The sequence below is a fragment of the Sarcophilus harrisii genome, chromosome 1 (assembly GCF_902635505.1).
Source record: "Sarcophilus harrisii chromosome 1, mSarHar1.11, whole genome shotgun sequence".
Taxonomy (NCBI): Eukaryota; Metazoa; Chordata; class Mammalia; order Dasyuromorphia; family Dasyuridae; genus Sarcophilus; species Sarcophilus harrisii.
In genome coordinates, this window is record NC_045426.1 from 573106597 (window position 1) to 573128251 (window position 21655).

At 34.2% G+C, this 21655-nt stretch overlaps 1 protein-coding gene across 1 annotated transcript in view; it reads right to left on the bottom strand.

Moving 5' to 3' along the window:
* Positions 1 to 9283, bottom strand: part of TRIQK (triple QxxK/R motif containing) — a 163241-nt gene extending 153958 nt beyond the window's left edge. The window contains exon 1 of the mRNA XM_031946980.1: positions 9117 to 9283. The gene's annotated coding sequence lies outside the window, so the exon portion shown is untranslated. The remainder of the gene's footprint in view (positions 1 to 9116) is intronic.
* Positions 9284 to 21655: the final 12372 nt, after the last annotated feature.

A 21655-nucleotide genomic window follows, 5' to 3' on the forward strand; every position in this document is an offset into this window, starting at 1 on the left:
TCAAATTTAACCTCAAACATCTATGAACTCTGTGATCTTGGGCAAATCACTTAATTGCTGTCTGCCTCAATTTCCTTATCTGTAAAATAAAGATAATAAAAGCACTTCCAGAGTTGTTGTATAAAATAATATATGTAAAATACTTCAAAAACTTTAAGCATGATGGTTATTTATATCCTCCTCATCAGCCTTATTGGCATCTTTTGCCTTTTATTTTGAGTACCATGTACATTTTCTATACTGTCCAAACTTTTACCTTATTCCATTCCTCCAGTAATTCTTTCCTTTTTGTGACTTAAGCAGAATGTATATTTACTACTTCTAGTTGGGTTGGAAAGAGCAGGGCTCAGAAAGAAACAGCCAACAGACCTCTACTTCCAAGCCCCCCAGTCACTTCAAAATCAATTGAGGTAAGGATCCTAAATGGCAGCTCTAAGTATTAAAGTTCTCTTGTGTTAAATAATGAAGATTCTGTCTTGCTTGGGAGGGTTCTCTCATTTTTCTGAATACCCATTGGCCTTTCTATGGGCTGAACTCTATTCTTATCTTGCAACATTTTTTCTTACCAGATGCTATCAGAGAACTCAAACCAAGAAAAATCCAAGTAAAACAGAGGAGTTAAAACTAAAATCTCCAGTTCTAGTTCTGGAATGATAATAATAACAACAATTAACATTTATATAGCACTTTAAAATTTACAAAGTACTTTACAGATAATCTCTTTTGATGTTCCTAACAACTTTGAGGAGGGTAGATAATATTATTACCCCATTGTATACTGATTAAGTGACTTATTCATGATCACAGAGCTGCTTAATTTCTAAGGTCACATTTGAAGTCAGATCTTCCTAATTCTGGGTTTAGGGCTCTATTCACTGCTAATCTAAATGTAACTGTAGTCATTCAAAGAGGCTGTCATTTAACAAGTAATTAGCAGATTGGAACCAGTAACAGAATACTTGTGCATACAACAAAATCTTTCCAGGGCACTGCCATTAAACAACATCAGCACTGTCCAAGAAGCAGATTCCCCAACTTCTTCCACATGGGGAATTGCATGCACTCTGCATAGGTTCATAAGGATTAATTTTATTTGCATTTTCAACACTTACCATAGTGCCCAACATATATAGTCAGTACTTAATAAGTACATGTAGTTGTTGCTGTTTCTTGTTCTCAGTTCTTAGATCTCCTTTATGTGTAGTCCCAGTTGTTCCAGTATAATTGTTCTTCCTATTTTTATTTTGTGTTATTTCTACTTATGCAACATTTTGGGGACTGTGACATTAGTATCCAAAAATGGTAGATGCATTCGTATTGAATTTTGCCAAAAAAAAAAAAAAAAAAAAAAAAAAGATTTTTTTATAAAAGTTATGGAAATTTTCCCCATTTTTTTCAACTTCTTATTGTCTTCTAGGGTCATTTTTTTATACTTGTGATACAGTTTTCTTTCACATTCTGTATGCTAGAACAATTATTTTATTGAGAAAAATAATTCTTACTATTACTTTTAGATTTATGCACAAGAAAAAAGTTGCTTTTTAAAATGAATTTTGATATACTTTCCAGTCCAGTTCAATCTATGAACACATATGGATCAGAATCACTAGTGTAACAAAAAGGGAAGCTAGAAAAATTTTGCATTTTTCTAATTTGGGATTTGCAAGATATGCTTTTGGCTTTAATATCACTTTTTTGGAGTCAGAATTTATCGAAGTCAATCTACCTGTCATAGTTGGTCATAAAGATAGAACACTGTTCAAGTAATCTAAAACTTGAAATGATAAATATTTCTGCGTTAAATAAGAGAAAGATATAATAAAGAACATCAATCTTTAAAAAAAAGCATTCAAAAAGAAACAATATTAATAAAAAGTGAAGGAGTCAAAATGGTGGAGTACATTCCCCCAACATTCCCTTCCAAATAACTTTAAAATAACACCTTAAAACAAGCTTTGGAATCACAGAACCAAAAAAGAAAACTCAGAGACAGATATCACAACTTAGGAGGTCTGTAGGAGAGATCTGTGATCCTGAGCTGGGTGCAAGCCTAGAGTACAGCAGGAGCCCTACAGGTGGATCACAGAGTTGGCCAAGACAACTGCTGCAGTTTGGTGAGCTCTCAGCATAGAGCTGGAAAGGGCTTGGAAAACTGGTCAAAAAAAGAATACAGGGGACTTTTTAACTGACACTGATGCAAACTAGGTTAAGTGACTTGCCCAGGGTCACATAGAGTAAATGTCTGAGGCCAAATTTGAACTCAGTTCTTCTTGATTCTAGGCCAAACACTCTGTCCACTGCAGCACCTGGCTGTCCAGAGCTTTTATTGTGGAGGAGAAAATGGGGAGTGGATGACCAATCACATTTATAAAAATACCAACCATTCCCCAATTGATAAATTTTCAAAAAAATATGAATGGGTAGTTTTCAGGAAAAGAAAACAAAGCTATATAGAGTCATATAAAAATACTCTAAATCACTATTGGTTAGAGAAATACAAATTGAAACAACTCTCAAATACCATCTCACACCTACCAGAAATAAATAATGCTGAAGGGGGAGAGGGAAAATAATTTTAATGATTTTTTTAATGGAATAGTGAACTGGTACAACAATTCTGGAGAGTGATTTAGAATTATATCTAAAGGACTATAGAACTGTACATATCTTTTGATCTAGTAATAGCATTACTAGATTGTATCCCAAAAAAGATCTATATGTTCAAAACTTGTCATGGCAAAGAATTAGAAATTGATGGAATACTCTGGGGAATGGCTGCACAAGTTATGGCATATAATTGTAATGAAGTTCCACTGTGCTATAATAAATGATGAATAGAAGCTGGAACCAAGGTAGTGGAATAAAGGCAGGAACTCACCTTAACTGTCCCCCAAACCCTCCAAATTCCTTTAAATAATGACACTAAACAAATTCTAGAGTATTAGAAATCAAAAAAAAAAAAAAAAAAAGACAGATTAAAACAATTTTCCAGTCAAGACAACTTAGAAGGTGGGCAGGAATGTTCTATTGCAACAGACAGGCCACACCTCTTCAGACAGAGTCCCAGCAAACCAGGAGCAGACCATGGGTAATGAAATTGGTTGCAGCAGTAGTGATTTCAAATTTCTCAGTTCATAAGGGATTAAACAATAGATCAAGGGGTCCCTTTGCAATTACCAGGGGCAGGACTCTGTTGCATTACCTGTATTGAGTTTTAGATCTCATTCCTAGATGTTCCAGTGCAAGGAGGACTACTAGCACTCAGATCTTGTGGCAATAGGGGAGAAGTTCCAGGGTTGAAAAGATAAATAGTAGTAAACACTTCTTACTCTAGTCTAGATCATACCACCTTGGAAGAACCAAAAACTTACAGATCCCCAGAATTACCTCTGAAAACAGCTTCACAAAAAAGCTGAAGCTTGGGCCAGTGCTCCCTCCATTTGGGAAGCAGAGCCTTACTTTAGCAAAGACTTAAAAGTCAAGAAATAGACTGAAAAAAAGGAGCAAATAACATAAAAAAAATCTGACCATAGAAAATTACTCTGATGATAAAGAAGATTAAAAAAAAAAAAAAAAAAAAACACTCTACACACCTCTCAGATTGACAAGATGACAAGAAAAGATAATGATGAATATGGGAAAAAATGTGGGAAAACTGGGACACTAATACATTGTTGTTGGAAATGTGAATGGAGAGCAGTTTGGAACTATGCCCAAAGGGTTATCAAACTGTGCATACCCTTTGATCCAGCAGTGTCTCTATTGGACCTGTATCCCAAAGAGATCTTAAAGGAGGGAAAGGGAGCCACATGCACAAAAATGTTTGTGGCAGCCTGTTTTGTAGTGGCGAGAAATTGGAAACTGAATGGATACCCCTCAATTGGAGAATGGCTGAGTAAGTTATGGTATATGAATGTTATGGAATGTTATTATTATGTAAGAAATGACCAGCAGGGTGATTTCAGAGAGGCCTAGAGAGAGACTTACATGAACTGATGCTAAGTGAAATGAACAGAACCAGGAGATCATTATACATGGCAACAACAAGACTATACAATGATCAATTCTGATGGGTGTGGCTCTCTTCGACATTGAGATGATTCAAACCAATTACAGTTGTTCAGTGATGAAGAGAGCCATCTACACCCAAAGAGAGGGCCATGGGAGCTGAGGGTAGATCACAACATAGCATTCTCACTCTTAGTGTAGTTGTTTGCATTTTGTTTTCTTTCCCAGGTTTTTTTTTCCCCTTATTGATCCAATTTTTCTAATGCAGCAAGATAACTGTATAAATATGTTTGCATATATTGGATTTAATATATATTTTTAACACATTTAATATGTATTGCACTACCTGCCATCTAGCGGAGGGGGTGGGCAGAAGGAGGGGATAATTTGGAACAGAAGGCTTTGCAAAGGTCATTGTTGAAAAATTACGCATGCATATGTTTCACAAATAAAAAGCTTTAATTTAAAAAAACTGCTATGTACAGAGCACTATATTAGGCAACAGAAAAATATAAAATATAGCTAAAATAAAGACCTTGAATTCTTTGAAAATACAATCTACTAATGTACAACATACACCATCATGTGTTTTAATTATTAATGTAACCAAATGTAATTCTGTTGGAGATTAGAGGATTAAATATGTATTACTGACTGGGGAAAAAACACAACCTGAAGAAGACAACAGAAGCAAAATTCCTGCATCAAAACCTTCAGAGGAAATATTAATTTTTCTCAGGCCATGGAAGATCTCTAAAAGAATTTAAAAATTAAGAAAAAGAAGTAGAGGAAAAATTGAGAAGAGAAACAATAATAGTGCAAGAAAATTATGGAAGAAATCAGTGGTTTATTAAGAGAGGCAAAAAAGGAAAGAAAATAACATCTTAAAAGAACAGAATAGACCAAATGATAAAAGAGGCACAAATATACAATGAAGAGAAAAATGCCTTGAAAAGCAGATTTGGACAAATAGAAACAAAGTATATGAAATTTCACTGAAGAGAATTGTAGAGAGATGTAACTCTGGAGAAGTATACTTGAAACAAGGATACTTACAACAAGGTGTTAACTCAGTGGAATTGATTAGATGATGGTTCTCTAATTCACATATATATTTAGTGCTTAGTATGGTGATATAATGGTTCTCTAATTCATACACATTTGGTGTGCTGTAATGATGTAATCATGTTGAAGTATTTAAAAGCTGAGAAGACTGGAAATGAGACATTCCATCTTTGACCATCCTCTTGGTGGCTCTCCTGCCTCCTGCACTCCTCCACTAGGCTCAAGACTGGGTCAAACTGTGAAAGACGCAGATTGTAAAGGAGACAGACTGTGAAGGAGACAATAAAGACTCTAGATTCTATTCCTGACTATTCTCATAGTGTGTATCCTGCTGAAACTAAGGCCTGTCTGGAGGATCTCCAAAAAGCTAGCCCAGACATTGCATTTTGGCACCCAAAAGTGGACATAAGAACCTACACTCAACAGCTTGACTGATGCTATTGTAAGTTCAGTGGAGAAGTCCCTGTGATGAGGAAATAGGGTTAGTAAACTAATCACTTTTGTTTTTCAGCTAAAGTGGGCTAAATACTAAGAAAAGAGCCTTCTTCATCCCAAGTAAAATGTGTAGAAGGTATAGTTAGGTTAATGAAGTGGCAAGATTTGATTATAACTTGGGGGACTTTTAGATACTTTAGAATACACATCTCCTTGGTTCTCTAAGGAAGAAATATTAGAACTAGAGAAGTTGGAACTAGTGGGAGAACAACTAATTGAATATTACAATGATAATGGCCCTTATTCAATTCCTGAGGAAACATTCTATATATGCAACATAATACAATTAGTTATAAGGAATTATATAAGTTCTAAAATAAGGAAAAAGGAGAACAAGCAGGAGGGAGAGGTACAGACAAAGCACCTGAAAAGCATGAAGAATTGGACAAGAAAGGAATTAAGTACAGTACTAATGAAATTAAGGAGTGTGGTGCTTCTCAATCAGCACCATCCATGCAGCAGCTTTGTCCACTCCCCATGACACATTTATAAAAGGATTAATTAAAACTTCATAAAAATGAAGGACAGGATAAATCTGATTTAAGAATAGAAGCATACCCTATGATTGAAGAGTTTGACTCTTCAGGTCAAGAAAGAAGAAATTATACTCTGTTTAATTTGGAAATTATCAAAGATCTGAAAAAGGCTTGCACTCTTTATGGGTTTACATCATCTTATGTTAAGATGTTATTAGAGAATCTGGATTCTGCAGCTTTAACCCCCGATGATTGGAAATCTATAGCAAGGGCATGTTAAGAACCTGGACAAAACTTGTTGTGGCTTTCAGAGTATAGTGAACTCTATAGAATACAAGCCCAACAAAATAGGCAACCTGGAGTTAATATACCAGTCACCTCTGATCAACTAGCAGTTTTAGGTCTTTATGCAGACACTTTAGCACAGATTAATTATCCTATAGCAGCATAGGAGCAAATTGATTCTGCTTCTATCAAAGCACGGTGTACCCTCCCAGGAAGACAAGATAGAGGTGAAGCCTTCACAAAAATAGTGTAACGTCCAAACCTTTTGCTGATTTTGTGGGACATTTGCAGACAGCTGTCATACAAACTATTAGTGAAAATGTAGCAACAGAAATTATGATAAGACAACTTGCTAAAGAAAATGCTAATAAGGTTTGTACAATAATTATATTTGGACTACACAAGGATGTTCCTTTAGATGAGATCATAAGACGCTGTGCCTCCATGAGCACAAATACCTTTTATACTCAGGGTATGATGCAGACTTTTCAAGATCAGAATATGGGAAGACAGGATCCCTTTTAGCAAGGGACTTTCAGAGAGACTTATCAATACTTTCAATGTGGTAAAGTAGGGCATCTGAAAGCTCAGTGTTGGTATAGAGACAGAGTGAGAAAATAGGGTGAGAGAATAAGACCCAAAATCCTATGTCCAAAATGCAGTAGAGGTTTGCATTGGGTATCAGAATGTAGAATGACTTAGGGAAATGGGAAGTGGGGCTCAGCCCCAGCCAAAAAAAAAAAAAAAAACACTTGGGACATGATGGCAGCCAATGTCACAACCAGAGAGTCTTTTAGAAGGTCAGTATGCTGACATAATCAATCAGCTGAGAAGCAACCTGATGGGGTAAAGGGATTGCAATTGAGGAGCAATGAAGAGAGTGGCTTTACATGATTCACCTGAGGAAATGTTTCATGGTAGACATAGAGCCAGCATTGAGACCAGGAGGATTTCATTCAAGACCTGCCTTTAAAATATACTTACTGTCTTTGTGTCCCTAAGCAAGTTGTTTAACCTCTGAGTACTCTAAGCAACTTCCTAATACTGTAAGTTTCAGAGAAGGTTCTAGTCTGCACTAATGAAAGAAGTTTCTTCACTCATGAATTGGCTCTCTTTATACTATTACTTTTTTGATTTTTGATAAAGATGCACTGGTTATGGCAGACAGGATTTATAACCTACCAGGAGGGCAGTGTCCAGTGTGAGCAGCTTCACTATCTTTAGATAATTGCCAGGTGATATAGAGAGATCCAGAAAGTGGTGAATGGAAGGGACCAGATAGGTTAACTGCTTGGGGGAGAGGGTTTGCTTGTATCTCTACAGATGGAGAAGGAATAAGATGGGTGCCAACAAGCCATATTTGCCTTGTCCATCAGAGAGAGACAGAAAAAGAGAAGAGCCTTGAAACAAAGGAAGAGATCCAAGAAACATGAGATGGTTCCATTGTGACTGTGCCCACTACTGAAAGAGCATGGCACTTATGGCAATTTCTCATGAACATCAGAAATTGTTAATAAGAATACTACAGGACTTCAAAATCTGCAGGAATTGTTAGATTCCCTGACATATGATGATACTGATGCAAGACTTCAAAACTTGCAGGAATCATTGGATTTCCTGAACCATGAAGTAATGGACAACAGATTGGTTTTGGACCATGTCTTGGATGCTGAGGAAAGTGTATGTGTGATTGTTATTTACATATCATCCTTCTAAGACATATGGATATGTATAATTCCTCATGTTGATTCATATTATTTATTACATCACTACTAGCCTGTGTTATATTACTATGTGCTTGTGTAATACATCCCATGCTGATGGATTTATGTATACCTGTTTCAAATAAGACCCTTCAGTCCAGAGGAAACCTGCTAACAATATCTGGTTTGGTGTTCTCACCTCCCTTCCTGAGAAGTCAGGGAGGACGTGATCACCTGTGTTCTAAAACAAAAGAAAGGGGGAGATGTAGAGGTCTGGAACTCTGGAAAAGTATACTTGAAATAAGGATACTTACAATAAGGTGTTTATTCAGTAGAATTAATGAGATGATGGTTTTCTAGTTCACATATATACTTAGTACTTAGTATGATGATGTAATGGTTCTCTAGTTCACACATATTTAATGTGCTGTAATGATGTAATCATGCTGAAGGATTTAAGGGCTGAGAGGAATGGAAATAAGATATTCCATCTTTGACCATCCTCCTGATGGCTCTCCTGCCTCCTGCACTCCTCCACTAAGATCAAGACTGGGTCAGACTGTGACAAACACAGATTGTAAAGGAGACAGACTGTGAAGGAGACAATAAAGACTCTAGACTCAAGACAAGAGCCTAGATGGTAGAAAGGACACACGTGTCTTTCTGAGCTCCCCACTACTCTCAAACTTTTCCCAAAATTTAGCCTTTGAATTAGTTCTGGACTGTCAGAACCCATGAATATTGGGAATACAACACATTACCAAAAGAAACAATCTAAAAGACCACCAGATCTTTTGTCTGTTTTGATCATGTGTGTGGGAATGAGAGGAGACCAGACCAGGCACAGGTACAGCCAGGCAAATAGGCAGAGTATGGAGGATGGCACACACTTAGCAGATGGGGGTGGATGTGGTCTCTGTGGGCAGAAAAATCTATGGGGAGGACTCTACCACAATGTTGGCTATTCTGCTCTGGTTACAAGCCAGTAGATCAGCAGAGAAGTTATAAAACTTCCAACATAAACACAAAGGGTAAAGAGTGTACCCCAAAGCACTGGAGTTTCACAGGACCTCTCCACACCCACCCAACACCAGCAATGACTCAGCACGATCTAAGCACAGCCCCTGATCCCAGTGCAGCCTCTGATCCCAGTGCAGCTGTTGCCATTCTACTGCCATTCTGCTGCTTTTCCACTGCCTCTTTGCTGCCACTTCCAGTTGTCTGTTGAGGAAGCTTGGAGAATTCTCATTGTTCCAAAAGAAAATTCCCTGAAAAACAGAATTTGTGAATTGGAAAAAGTAAATAACTCTCAGGAAAACAGAATTTGTGAATTGGAAAAAGACAATAACTCCTTTAAAAAATGGTGAAATGGAAAAACATTCCATAGAACAAAACAACTTGTTTAAAAACTCAATTGGACAAATAAAAAAAGAAATAAAAAAAGTAAATGAAGAAAACTCATTAAAAACTAGAACTGAACAAATGGAAATGAATGACTCAAGGAGACATCAAGAATCAGTCAAGCAAAATAAAAAAATGAAAAAATAGAAAAAACGTTAAATATCTACTTATGAAAACAACAGATCTGGAAAATAGATCTAGGAGAGATAATCTAAAGATTATTCGACTCCCTGAAAATCATGATGAAAAAAAGAGCCTAGACACAGTTTTTCAGGAAATCATCAAAGAGAACTTCCCAGATGTCATAGAATCTGAAGGTCAAATAGCCATGAAATAATTCATCAAACACCTGCTGAAAGAGATCCTAAAATTAAAACTCCAAGGAATATTGTAGCTGAATTCCAGAACTATCAGACCAAGGAAAAAATACTATAAGCATCTAGAAAAAAACAATTCAAATACTGAGGAGCCACATTAAGGATTACTCAGGATTTAGCAGCATACACATTAAAGAATCAAAGGCCCTGGAATCTGATAATTCTGAAAGGCACAGGAACCTGGAATGCAGCCAAGAATAAATTACCCAGCTAAACTGAGCATTTTCTTCCAGGGAAGAAGATGGACATTCAATGAAATAGGTGAATTCCATTTATTTCTGACAAGAAACTAGAGCTAAACAAAAAGTTTGCCCCCCAAATATAGGACTCAAGGTAAAAAGAACTCTTGAGAACTGTATTTCTGTTACGGGTATACATAAAAAGTTCATGTATAATTTGATTTTACTGTTATAATATAAAAAAGGAACTAGAGCTGGAAAGGGGATTGTACCAGAAAAAGGGAAAAGTGCAGGAAAATACAGGGAAAAAATATATATATCAGGAAGAGGCAAAGGAAACCTATTATATCTGATGGAAAGAAGAGAGGGGGGTGAATATTGTGTGAATCTTACTCTCATAAGATTTGGCTCAAAGGGAAAATAATAGACATAGTTGGTTGGTTTATAGAGAAACTTCTCCCACATCAAAAGTGGAAGGGGAAAAGTGAAAAGGGAAGGAGTAGGTTAAATAGAAGGGAATACAGAAATAGTAGGGTAAAGGTTTAATAAAGGTGGAGGGACTCTAAGGGGGAGGGAGGGATTCTAAACAGGGAGGGTGCATGAGGCAAATAGTGCCCATAAGTTTAATACTGGGGATGGGGCTAATGGGGAAAGGAAAGAGAAAAGCATAATCTGGAGATAATAAGATGGTGGGAAATATAGAATTAGTAGTTTTACCATAAATGTGAGTGGGGTGAACTCTCCCATAAAGCAGAGACAGATAACAGACTGGATTAAAAGCCAGAATCCTATAATATGTGGTTTGAAACACATTTAAAGCAGGGTGATACATACAGAGTAAAGGTAAAAGGCTGGAGCAGAATCTACCCTGCTTCAGTATTATGGGCCAGAATTGTAAGAATCCTTTTTTCAGAGTTCTGGCCCATAACACTTCAGGTGAAGTAAAAACAAACAAACAAAAAAAAAACCAAAAAACAAAAAAAACAGGTGTAGCCATGCTGATCTCAGATCAAACAAAAGCAAAAATTGAACTAATTAAAAGAGATAAAGAAGGAAACTATATCTGGCTAAAGAGTAGCATAGATAATGAAGCAATATCAATAATAAACATATATGCATCAAGTGGCATGGCATCTAAATTCCTAAAGGAAAAGTTAAGAGAGCTGCAAGAAGAAATAGACAGCAAAACTGTAATAGTGGGAGATCTCAACCTTGCACTCTCAGAACTAAATAAATCAAATCACAAAATAAATGAGAAAGAAGTTAAAAAGATAAATAGAACACTAGGCGAGGTATTTTCGATCTTTGGAGAAAACTGAATGGAGACAGGAAGGAGTACACTTTCTTCTTGGCAGTTCATGGAACCTATACAAAAAGTGACCATATATTACAACATAAAGACCTCAAATTCAAATGCAGAAAGGCAGAAATAGTGAATGCATCCTTTTCAGATCACAATGTAATAAAAACTACATTCAATAAAAAGCCAGGGGAAAAGAGACCAAAAAAAATAATTGGAAACTAAATAATCTCATCCTAAAGAATGAATGGGTGAAACAGCAAATGATAGACACAATTAATAATTTCACCCAAGAAAATGACAATAATGAGACAACATACCAAAACTTTTGGGATGTAGGCAAAGTGGTAATAAGGGGATATTTTATATCTCTAGAGCCTTACTTTCATAAAATAGAGAAAGAGAAAATCAATAAATTAGGCTTGCACCTAAAAAAGCTAGAAAAAGAGCAAATTGGAACCCCCCAATCAAACACTAACCTTGGAGTTCTAAAAATAAAAGGAGAGATTAATAAAATTGAAAGTAAAGAAAAAAAATATTGACTTAATAAACTAAGAGTTGGTTTTATTAAAAAACCAACAAATTAGATAAAACTTTGGTAAATTTGATTAGAAAAAGGAAAGAGGCAAATCAAATTGTTAGTCTTAAAAATGAAAAGGGAGAACTTTCCACTAATGAAGAAGAAATTAGAGCAATAATTTGAAGTTACTTTGTCCAACTTTATGCCAACAAATTTGATAACCAAAGTGAAATGGATGAATAACTTCAAAAGTATAGGCTGCCCAGATTAACAGAGGAAGAAGTAAATTGCTTAAACAGTCTCATTTTTATTATATAGTTTTTAATTTACAAGATATATGCATGGGTAATTTTTTTAGCATTGACAGTTGCAAAACCTTTTGTTCCAACTTTTTCCCTCTTTCCCCCCACCCCCTCCCTGAGATGGCAGATTGACCAATACATGTTAAATATATTAAAGTATAAGTCAAATACAATATATGTATACATATCCATACAATTATTTTGCTGTACAAAAAGAATTGGACTTTGAAATAGTGTACAATTAGCCTGTGAAGGAAATAAAAAATGCAGGCAGACAAAAATAGAGGAATTGGAAATTCTACATAGTAGTTCATAGTTATCTCCCAGAGTTCTTTTGCTGGGTGAAGCTGGTTCAATCCATTCCTGCTCTATTGGAATTGATTTGGTTCATCTCATTGTTGAAGAGGGCCATGTCCAACAGAATTGATCATCATACCTGAAGTATATAATGATCTCCTGGTCCTGCTCATTTTCCTCGGCATCAGGTCATGTAAGTCTCTCTAGGCCTTTCTGAAATCATCCTGCTGGTCATTTCTTACCAAATAATAATATTCCATAATATCCATATACCACAATTTATTCAACCTTTCTTCAATTGATGGGCATCCACTCAGTTTCCAGTTTTTGGCCACTACAAAGAGGACTGCCACAAGCATTCTAGCATATACAGATCCCTTTCCCTTCTTTAAAATCTCTTTGGGATACAAGCCCAGTAGTAACACTGCTGGATCAAAGAGTATGCACAGTTTGATAACTTTTTGAGCATAGTTCCAAATTGCTCTCCAGAATGGTTGGATGTATTCACAATTCCACCAACAATGTATCAGTGTCCCAGTTTTCCCACATCCCCTCCAATATTCCACATTATTTTTCTCTGTCATTCTAGCCAATCTGAGAGATGTGTAGTGGTATACTCAAAGTTGTCTTAATTTGCATTTCTCTGATTAATAATGACTTGGAGCATTTTTTCATATGGCTAGAAATAGTTTCAATTTCTTTATCTGAGAATTGTCTTACATAGTCCCATTTTAGAAAAAGAAATAGAACAAGGTATTAATCAACTCCCTATGAAAAAATCCCCAAGACCAAATAGATTTACATGTGAATTCTACCAAACATTTAAAGAACAATTAACTCCAATGCTATATAAACAATTTGAAAAAATAGAGAATGAAGGAATCCTACTAAATTCCTTTTATGACACTGACATGCTATTGATACCTAGACCAGGTAGGACAAAAACAGAGAGAGAAAATTAAAGACTAATCTCCCTAATGAATATTGATGTAAAAATCTTAAATAAATTATTAGCAAAAATATTACATAAAATCATCCCCAGAATAATATACCATGATCAAGTAGGATTTATACCAAGAATGCAAAGCTGGTTCAGTATTAGGAAAACTATTAGCATAATTGACTATATCAACAACCAAATTAACATAAATCATATAATCATCTCAATAGATACATAAAAAGCATTTGATAAATCCAACACCCATTTCTATTAAAAAACAATATAGAATATATAAACCAATGGACTTTTCCTTAAAATAGTCAGTAGCATCTATTCAAAACCATCAGTAAGCATCATATGTAATGGGGATAAACTGGAACCTTTCCCAGTAAGATCAAGAGTGAAATAAGGTTGCCACTTCACCACTGCTATTCAATATTGTATTAGAAATGTTAGCTTTGGTAATAAGAGATGAAAAAGAGATTAAAGAAGTAGGTAATGAGGAAACCAAATTACCACTCTTTGCAGATGATATGATGGTATACTTAGAGAACCCCAGAGAATCTATTAAAAAGCTATTAGAAATAATCTACAACTTTAACAAAATTGCAGGATACAAAATAAGTACACATAAATTATCAGCATTTTTATACATACTAACAAAATTCAGTAGCAAGAGATACAAAGAGAAATTCCTTTTAAAATAACTTCCAATAGTATATAATATTTGGGAATCTATCTGCCAAGGGAAAGTCAGCAACTATATAAGCAAAACTATACAATACTTTCCACACAAAAAGTCAGATCTAAACAATTGGAAAGTATTGAATGTTATTGGATAAGTTGAGCAAATATAATAAACTTGACAGTGCTATCTAAACTAATCCATTTATTTAATGCTACACCAATCAAACTCCCAAGAACCTATTTTGCTGACCTAGAAAAAATAACAACAAAATTCACCTGGAGAACAAAAGGTCAAGAATTTCAAGGGAATCAATGAAAAAAAAAATCAAATGAAGTTGGCCTAGCTGTACCAGATCTAAACTTATCTGATAAAGCATTGGTCACCAAAACTGTTTACTATTGGCTAAGAAAGACTAGTTGATCAGTGGAATAGGTTAGGTTCACAGGACAAAATAGTCAATAACTATAGCAATCTAGTGTTTGACAAACTCCCAAACCCCAGTTTTTGGGATAAGAATTCACTATTTGACAAAAACTTCTGGGTAAATTGGAAACTAGTATGGTAGAACCTAGGCACTAACCCACACTTAACACCACACACCAAGATAAAGTCAAAATGGGTTCATGATCCAGGCATAAAGAATGTGATTACAAATAAATTAGAAGAACATGGGATAGTTTAATTCTCAGACCTGTGAAGGAGAAAGGAATTTGGGACCAAAGAACTAGAGATTATTATTGATCACAAAATAGAAAATTTTGATTATATCAAGTTAAAACATTTTTGTACAAACAAAACTAATGCAGACAAGATTAGAAGTGAAGCAATAAGCTAGGAAAACATTTTTACAGTCAAAGGTTCTGATAAAGGCCTCATTTCCAACCTATATAGAGAACTGACTCAAATTTATAAGAAATCAAGCCATTCTCCAATTGATAAATGGTCAAAGGATGTGAACAGACAATTTTTGGATGAAGAAATTAAAGCTATTTCTAGTCACATGGAAAGATGTTCCAAATCTTTATTGATCAGAGAAATGCAAATTAAGACAACTCTGACACACCTGTCAGATTAGCTAAGATCTCAGGAAAAGACAATGACAAATGTTGGAGGGGATGTGGGAAACCTAGGACACTAATATATTGTTGGTGGAATTGTGAACGTATCCAACCATTTTGGAGAGCAATTTGGAACTATGCTCAAAAAGTTATCAAACTGTATATAACTTTTGATCTAGTGGCATTGTTACTACTAGGCTTATATCCCAAAGATATCTTAAAGAAGGGAAAGGGATGTGCAAAAATGTATGTGACAACCATTTTTGTAGTGGCTAGAAACTGGAAACTGGAAATTGAATGGATGCCCATCAATTGGAGAATGGTTGAATAAATTGTGGTATATGAATGTTGTGGAATATTATTGTTCTATAAGAAATGACCATCAGGATGATTTCAGAAAGGCCTGGAGAGACTTACATGAACTGATGCTGAGTGAAATGAGCAGGATCAGGAGATCATTATATACTTCAATAACAATACTATATGATGATCAATTCTGATGGACATGGCTCTCTTCAACAATGAGATAATCCAAACCAGTTCCAGTTGTTCAGCAATGAAAAGAATCAGCTACATCAAAAGAGAGAGAACTATGGCAAATGAGTGTGGACCACAACATAGCATTTCCACTCTTTCTGTTATTGTTTGCTTACATTTTTGTTTTCCTTCTCAGATTTTTTTTTACTTTCTTTCTAGATCCAATCTTTCTTGAGCATCAAGATAACTGTATAAATATGTATACATAAGTTGTATTTAACATATACTTTATCATATTTACCATGTGTTGGACGAACTGCCATCTAGGGGAGGGGGTGGGGGAAAGGAGGGGAAAAGTTGGAACAGAAGGTTTTGCAAGCGTCAGTGTTGAAAAACAACCCATGCATATGTTTTGTAAATAACAATAACAAGCTATGATTAAAAAAAAAAATAAGAAGACATAAAAAAGATTCTAGACTCTTTTCCTGGCTATTCTCATGGTATCTATCCTGCTGAGACCAAGACCCATCGGGAGGACCTCCAGAAAGCTAGCCCAGATATTACAGAGAATTCTTGAGTAGAATTGGCCAAATGGAAAAGGAAGTACAGAAAATCTCACTGAACAAAATAATTCTTTAAAAGTTAGAATTGGACAAGTGTAAGTATGCATATCTCTTTATGAGACATCAAGAAACAATCTATCAAAATCAAAAGAATGAAAAAAATAAAAGAAAATGTGAAATATCTCAGGAAAAACAACTGACCTGAAAAATAGATCCAGTGGAATTAATTGAAGAACTACTGAACTACCTGAAAAATATTAGATGAAAAAGAGCTTAGACGTTATCATTCAAAATATTATCTATTTCCAGAGACAGAACTGATAAACCCTTGAGTAAAAATTGAAGTGTATATATATTTTTTTCAATTTCTATCTTTCTTCCTTTTTCCTTCCTTTCCCCTTTCTTTCCTTTAACTTTTTTATTTCCTTCTTTTTTCTTTTATCTCTCCCTTTCTTTCTCTTCTCTCTCCCTTTCTTTCTCTCTTCCTTCCTTCTTTCCTTCCTCTTTCCCTCTCTCCCTCTTTTCCTCCCTCCCTCTCTCCCTCCCTTCCTTCCTTCCTTTCTTTCTTTCCTTCTTTCTATTTTTTGCAATATGCCAAATATGAAAATACATTTTATATGAGTTCACATGTGTAATTGATATCATATTGCTTGCCTTCTCAGTGGAGGGCAGGAAAAAAAATCTGGAACTTAAAATCCTAAAAGAAAAGAAGTTTAAAAATAAATCACACAATTTAAGAAATTAAAAATAGTCTTTTTCATCATGCTCCAAAAATTCTTTTTCATTCCGTTATCCTCATCACAATCAGCTTCATCAACCATTTTCTGAAGTTTGTTATCTAATAAATTTTCTCTCAATTGCTTAGCTACCTTCATAATATTTTTTGATGATAATGCTTCAATAATTAAGTAATTTGAAGGCCTTTAAAATTGATACCTAAGGGCAGCTAGGTGGTGCAGTGGATAGAGTACCAATTTTGAAGTTAGAAGGACATGAATTCAAATTTGATCTCAGACACATAACACTTCCTAGCTATATGATTCTGGGCAAGTCATTTAACCCCAATTGCCTCAGGAAAAAAAATAATATCTTTTTACTCATCTTCACACTTACAATGAAAATTATAATAAAAATTAGTGGTACCAAATCATTTTCCAAAAAAAGTTAATTTGTCCATTACTTTTAAACTTTTTAAACTATTTTTAATCTTTTTAAAAAATTCTATAATTAGGGAGATAGAACATTTATTAAATGCTTACGATGTATGTCATAGGCACTATTGTAAGTGCTGGTGCTATAAATTATGAATTCAAGCAAGCAAGATAGTCCCTACCTTTAAAGAGCTCACAATGTAGTCTAAGAATACAACACATAAAGACACGATGGAATGGAAGCGAATGATAGAGGAAGGGGGTGTATACATAGTAGCACAGACTGATGATGATTATGAAGTAATGCCAATGGTTTCTTGAAGGCTTTTAACTAAATAACAACATAATAAAACCAAGAAATTAGAAAAAAGTCTGTGGTGAAATATAATAGATAAAAATGACATCTAAAATATATAAAGAATTATTAACATCTACCAAATTAACTACTGCTTTATCATTGATAAATAGAGAGAAGATATGATTAGATCATTTTCAAAGGAAGAAGAAAAAATTGTCAATAGTCACTTGGAAAAAGTTCAATTTCAAATATAATCAGAAATGTTTTTCCCTAATTTAATCCTACTTTTCCTATTTTAATCCATTAAATTGGGAAAGGAATCAAAAATAAATTAAATTGTTCTAGGATTTTGAAGAAGAGAAAGGAACACTTGTCCTTGCTGACAGGATCATATGCTTATTGTTCTTTTTCTTTTTTTTTGCAATAGAGAACAATATGGTATTACGAAGTAAAAGTTTTAGAAAGTATTATTTGCCCCAACAATTCAATTATTTAGATTATATGCTAAAAGTGTGTAGAGTCAATAAGTAATAAATACTTTTTATTAAATCACCTAGTATGTACTAGATAAGATAGTAAGTGCTGAGGATACAAATATGAAAAATAATACATACTCAAGAAGCTTACAATCTAAATGGGTAAATACATACGAAATATTAAAAGATGTGAGAAGGGAAAAAGGAAAGACCTCTGCTGTGATGGAGAAATTCAAGAAATCCAAGATGAGTGTACCTGGGTGGGAAATGAGGCAGTATCTGAGGAGATATATATGTGTATAATTTTATGTGTGTAATATTATACATACACATGTACATGTTCTCTTTATATATGTTGCTCCCAGATTCATTGCACACACTTACATGTGCACATGAATATATATTCTTATATACACATATGTCCTGCATACACTTAGGCACATATGTGCAAATATATGTATATATGTATATATAAAACAAAAAAGATATGTATTTTACAATTTTATAGCAATATTATAAATAATTACAAAAACCAGGAAGCAATATAAATTCCCCCAACTAAAGATATAGTTAAATAAATTGTGGTTGTTTGATGCAGTAGAATATTATAATGTAATTAAGATGAACAAATTTGAAGCATATAATGAAATCTGGAAATAATCTAATGAAATATTCAAAGAAAAAAAAGAGTAGTGGATAGATTCCCCCCCCCCAAAAAAAAGCATGTATTAACTATATAATTATATAAGAAGAACAAAGAATACTCATAGAGAAATTGAGGAATTGTTATACCACTTTTCATATTGAAATTCATTTATTTAAATCAAAATGGTTACAAAGTAAGTTTAGTTACATTGATAATAATTTTTTTTAACAGTAGAAACATTAAAATTGCCGTCAAGTACACATACGACTGGAAAAGAAGATGGGCTTGTGATGTAGACAGAACTAGAGATGGAGGCAGCTAGATGGTGAAGTGGATAGAGTACCAGCCCTGAAGTCAGGAGGATCTGAGTTCAAATCTCACCTCAGACACTTAACACTTCCTGGCTGTGTAGCCCTAGGCAAGTCATTTATCCCCAATTGCCTCAGCAAAAAAAAAAAAAAAAAAAAAAAAAAAAAAGAAAGAAAGAAAGAAAGAACTAGGGATAACATGTGAACAGTCACAGGGCTACGTTATCATATTAAAAGAATCAGAGTAAAACATCTATCATGTTAGGAAGATTACCTAAAGAACACTTATGCCAAGTATTGAATAAATTTTCTGCATAATTAGATGGGTTGTAAATTGCATCCGTGAAGCAAGTACTCATTCAGGTGTGGACATTAAATAATTGAAGTCTCGAAGTGATTTGGATTTGAGAAGTGGAAATTATCAGAAAAAATTCTTAACATCGAACGCATTGTTTTCCTAAAGACAAGTTCATATGACACCAATAATAATTATATAGTCTAGGGACATATAAACACTTGTCATCAAAATTAATATTATTAGTGCAATGTAAATGTGCTAACCAAATATAAAAAGCAACTATCATCAATAATGTAACAATAAAATATGTAAATTAAATTGGAATTTATATGTGTTAATATAATATAAAATTTCATATTCTGGCAAATTTAAAATGATGGGCCAAGGGCAGAAATAGTATTTTAGTTGCCTAGCCTCACCAAAGAAAGAAAATATGCAAAGATCAAGTAAATACATAACAAGAACAACATATGAATGATTAACAAACTGAAAAATATTGATATGCTAAATTGTTATAAACATGCATATAGGTAAACTATTTACTTTGTTATTAAAATTATGTAGAATTATATAGTTATTTGCTTATGGGTATATGTGAACACATAAGCCACATTGTGGAACAGGGAACTGGAGAATTTTGGAGAGCTGAACTAGGTTTTTTGTAGTAGTTTTATTAGAAGAGATTCTCAGAGCACTTTCCAAAATGACAGTTTCTTATAGTACATTTTGATATCTGTTGAATGAGTTAAATCAATAATAGTCTCCCAAATTATTCATTCTTTTCTCGTAGGTCTTTCTTTTCCTTGAAATTTGGAGTTAAATTATCTAAATTAGCTATCTAAGCAACTGAAATGTATTGGTTAATAGGTCAAACTTACATCTCTCCTTTGCTATCTGTTCATCATTATTCAACAGCAGGTTGGCCATTAGGCCAAAGAACAATTCTATTTTTTTTCAAAACAACTGGAAAAATTATTTCCTTGGGAATTTTCTTAAGGAATATTCTGCAAGCCCCAATTTATCTTGTTCTAAACCCTGAAAATCTTTGTTGTAATCTATAATGGTATATTCAAACCTTTAATAAGTATAGTGGTTGGAGTATCCTATTCCTTGAACTCTGCTGTAATTTGCAGTTTATACTCTACAATAATATAAAATTGATGATTTTGAAATATAATGATTTGTAGAGTTTGCCTGCATCACCTAAAGTGGATACTTGTGTCTGTCCAAGTATGAGAACTGAATTATAAGCCATAATCTAAATCCTTTCTTCCACAATTACTGTGTGATTTTGGTAGCTTGTTCACTACATTAGTTCCCAAATATCTGTCAGATAGAGGGAAAAAAAGAGTTTCCATTTCAAAAAGCTTATTGTGCTATTGTAATAGCCTAGAGGAAATGATCTTAGCTATTTGGAAGAACAGTCAAGAAGGAGAATCATTTTGAAAGGAGTTCTTACAACAATAAAATTGTGGAGCTTTTCAAGTAGCAAGTACATTGAAGAAAGGTGTAATGTAGTATAAATACAAAGTATTATAAAAGAAAATTTAATAAGTAAATTTGTTTGGGATACCCTAAATAGGGAAACAAAGATAAATGCAGAAATCACTGTGGTGAGCAGTTATTTTTTCTCTTTTTCCTCTCCTCTTCTCCATTCTTCCTCTTTCTCCTTGCTCTTTCTCAATCCCTTATGCTCTCCTTTATTTCCTTATTTGTCTTCCTTTCTCTCCCTCTCTTCCCTTCCTTCCTGCTTTCCCTCTTTTCATAGCTCACTTCTGCTCCCTCTTTCACTTCTTCCTTTTCTTCTACCACCCTTCCTTCTTCTTCCCCTACCCCTATCACTACTGATTAGCACAGGAACTTTAATTAATTTCCTTCCTGAATTGTTTTTCCCCTCACTGAACAACAAGGTGATGTTCCCCTCTCATGGGCTAAATATATAAATGCTGAAATTCATGAAGATACTAGTTCAGTATAGACCACTACATCTTGATACTGTTAAATTCAACAAGTCCACCTACTTTAGCCATCTAAGTACTGGGATTTCCTGCATATACTACCACACCCAGCTAGCTGTCCTTTTCATCTCTGTTCATCTCTGTATCAGAAAATCTCAAGAGAAATGAAGGATTTCAACACCACCATATAAATAAATGTAAAGGACCATAAGAATATACATTTTTTTTATTGAACTATAATTTGCATACACAGTTGTACCTTATATTTAGAGCATCTAGAAGAAGTAAATAAGATTTCTTTTTAGAGGGAAGAGAGAAAAAGAAATTAAAAATGAAAGATATAGTTGAAGTAGAACTGGAATAGCATTTCAACTCAGGCCTGTCCT